At 38.2% G+C, this 3784-nt stretch overlaps 1 protein-coding gene across 1 annotated transcript in view; it reads left to right on the forward strand.

The window, feature by feature from the left end:
• LOC107696023 (cyclin-dependent kinase 2-like) overlaps nt 1–3784 on the forward strand; it is an 11036-nt gene that overhangs the window by 6389 nt on the left and 863 nt on the right. The window lies entirely within an intron of this gene.

Consider the following 3784-nt stretch of genomic DNA (forward strand, 5'->3'; position numbering starts at 1 on the left):
CAAAAAAAAAAAACCTTGCTACATATACTGTTAGGTGAAGCGAACCCCGCCAATCCATAATTTTTTGGGATAATTTTTATTTATTTAGTTATTTTTAATAAGTATTGGTTTAGACACCGGAACCGTTTTAAAAGTACCGATTTGGCACCGGTATCGAAAAAAAAAACCTAACGATACCCAACCCTATGTTTTACTCACCCTCAAAGCATCCTAGGTGTATGTGACGTTCTTCTTTCAGATGAATCCAATCGGAGTTATATTAAAAATTTCAATACCAACACTCGCTTACCCCCATTGAAAGGCTTGGAGGGGCCAGGACAATTTTTAATATAACTCAGATTGAATTCATCTGAAAGAAGAAAGTCACATACACCTAGGATGCTTTTAGGGTGAGTAAAACACGGGCTAATTTTAATTCTTGGGTTAACTAACCCTTTAAGTGCGCATGATCTCTATCATTAAATGTTCTATCATTTAATGATAGAACTCATTAAATAGTGTGAAAGCATGTGTGAAAGCATATTTGTCATTTTAACTGAACTTACGACTGGTGTTGATGCATAAGATATTGTTGGTCATTCAGGGTTTCTGTTAAAAAAACTGATAATAGTTATTATTATTAAAAGATAATACTACTACTAATTCTACTACTAATAACAATATACAACACTAAGGATTGATGAGCTGCTGGGTTCATGAATATTAATCACGTTGTCAGCGTTCGCTCAAACTGTTTTGCTGAATCAAAACAGAAACAGTAATAGATGAGGGCCAGCCAATGAGATTGCTGTTTGCGCATTAGCCCCGCCCTCTACCAGAGAAACCAGCATATCTTCTGCTTGTTCTTAAAAGCTGAATAATTCTAAATGAACTCCATTATTTTGACAGGAAAATACAACAAAGAATATCGTTTACATGTAGCGCATCGATTCAGTGTGGTATGTAAGACTCTCTCTTTGCTTGTTTGAGAAACAGCGCTATCAGCAAAGCGACGGCGAGTCGTGCTCCTTCACACTAGAGTTTACGGTGCATCAAATACAGGTATGCTGCGCATCCATTGAGATGAATTGGAAAAAGTACAGATCGCTCAGGGGCGCGGGAAGATGTTTTCGGTTGGGGGTGCTGTGTGTGTCCGTGTTGGGTGGTGGGGTGGCTGGTTCACTTACGTCGGTGCTTGTGCTGGGGCTGGTGTTGTTTGGATGCCGATTTTGGAAAGTTTTTGCTGGGATGGGCATTTAAAAAAATCTGAAATTCGCTTTTGTGCCATTATCTCCTTGTATTAAAGTTAATCTTGTTCGCATTCTGTACAGTTCATGTCTGATACCACGCGCCAGCGTCACGTGTTCATGAGGATTAGGCTAATCATCCCATATAGAAAACATCACAAGTAAAATTAATCATGTTTATAAAGATAAACATGGGTTTATTATAGCCCACTTACAATTTACATTTCAGAGATCATTACAAATAAATTATTAAATGCTAAAACTGAATAAATTTAAATGAACAAACTTGGCATTGCATTTGCAACCATGTGAAAACAGGGGGTGCTGCAGCCCCCTCAGCACCTCTACTTCCCGCGTCCCTGAGATCGCTTGATGGAGAGCAACTCTCAAGCGTTCAGTCAGATTGTTCAGCGAGTAAAAATGTATCTGTTCTAAACTTATAGTTAGCCTCTAGCTCACACACGGGCGAGTAAAATCTACGAATTTATTAGCCAATGGCTAACGATAGACATTATTTAGTCACTCAGAGTGAAGATTTAGTCGCATATGCGAGTGATTTACTCGCAATGTAGAGGGTTGCAAGTAAATAAAATAAGGTATCAAAATCTTGAAAAAATAAGCAGTATTCTCTGCTCTCAAATGCTGGGGGCATGTTTGCTGTCGGCGCTGAAACCACACCCACTCAAGGGAAAGCTTCCATCTCTCTCAACTGTCAAATACTGCTACAACCTGAATGAATGCTCCCTCTAGCAGCTTAATTTAAATAAGGAGACTTGAGTGGTTTTGTAAATTATCACAACCAGGTAATATGCATTTACGCGACAAAGGCATAGCTAGCTAGCATACTGTAGGCTGTAGTAACTAACGGTAATCACAGTCGACTAACTCGCGATTGAGCGTGCAAACCACTTATGCTAATGCGCTCTAGTTATTAGGTGTGTTTGACTTGAAGCAGCACTGCGCAGACCGATTGGTGTATGACTTTAAAGTACCTCGAGAGCGATTCGAAAGAATAAGGAGCTGTCTTCTCTTTATAGATCTCACGGTACTTTGATGTCATACAATGATCGGTCTGTGCAGCACTGCTTCAAGTCGAACACACTACTTATATTGTTAGGGGAGGGGCCATGCTCAGTGGCTCCAGTATGACATCGAGACATGATTTCAGGCCCGCCCAAAAAATCCTGAACACAAAAATGGTGAAAAACTTTTTAACGGTCTAATTCTGCAATTCAGTACTACATAGTTCACGGTCTTTTTAACGTGTTTTAGCAATACATTTATAAAATTTATAATGTGTTTAGAAACAATTCTGTGAATTGCCTTTACACAGACTTTAAATGAAAAGAATGTAATGTCAGACAAGTTGCCTCGTGTGCAGCTCTGACATGTAGTGCAAGTGCAGTTCGGAAGACCTGAGTTTGAGTCCCAGCCTTGTGGTCCTTTCCTGTCACATAAGCTGTCCGTGAATTAGGGATATGCCGGTATCAAATTTTCATGTTGCGATTAATTGCTAATGCTTTTATCACAGTATACGGTATTGTCACGATATTGAAATTTAGTTTAAAAAAAAAGTGCTGTCTTAATACAGTATAATAGGTTTAATAACTTTTTTCTTAAAACAAAAATAACTGAACATTTAAATGCAATAAAGCAATACAGAAAAATGTATAAAGTTAAAAGTTTTACACAGAATAAAGTGCAAAAGAACTATAAAGACCAATAGGTATCACTTTACAATAAGACCTCATTAGTTAACCTTAGTTAATGCATTAACATTCACAATGAGCAATAGCTACATTTGCTACAGAAGTTATTAATCTTTGTTAAAAAAAAATACAAGTCTTAGTTCATGTTAGCTCAAAACGGCTCGTTCTAACACGTCCCCACATACGTACGTCACGATCTGGGAAGATTTGCATAGCGCCGCCCAAATGTTCACGCAAAGAAAGAAGGCGTAACTTTTATTCTCGCTGTAGTATTGTTGACGCTGCAGCCATGTCCTGAAGACAAATGCATTCAAAATTCGGAATAATTTGTAATATATAATTATTAATGGTATTTAGAAGTGCCCACGATAACAATATCGTGCATATTCATTACCGTGATATCGGCACATGTCTACTGTGAATGCAGACAAATATCGGTCAACGCAACCCAAAACCCACAAAATAAAACATACCTGAACAAATGTACAGATTGTTCTGTCAGGACCACTATCGTCAAAGATGATTGACAATTAGCATACAGTTTGGATTGGCGGTATGGTTCTGCAGAAATTGTTAAAGTTCAATAATTTTATGTACACATTTTAGAATTAGTCTAATTCAAATGAGAATCAGAAGGCTGAATCTCGACTGACAGAGGAGGAGTTGGGGATGGAGAGGGTAATTAGCTATTGAGCAATGCAAAAACTGCTGATAATACTGATGGACCTTATATATGAATGCTTAGATAGGTGTCGTATTCCCATAGGTAGATGGGGATCAGCTGAGAGTCAGTTGATGCGAGCTTGACTAACGTGACCTGCCAGAACTAACGCTATGCTAGATTTCTAT

Source organism: Sinocyclocheilus anshuiensis, unplaced genomic scaffold, assembly GCF_001515605.1.
Source record: "Sinocyclocheilus anshuiensis isolate Anshui unplaced genomic scaffold, SAMN03320099.WGS_v1.1 scaffold746, whole genome shotgun sequence".
In the NCBI taxonomy this organism is placed as follows: Eukaryota; Metazoa; Chordata; class Actinopteri; order Cypriniformes; family Cyprinidae; genus Sinocyclocheilus; species Sinocyclocheilus anshuiensis.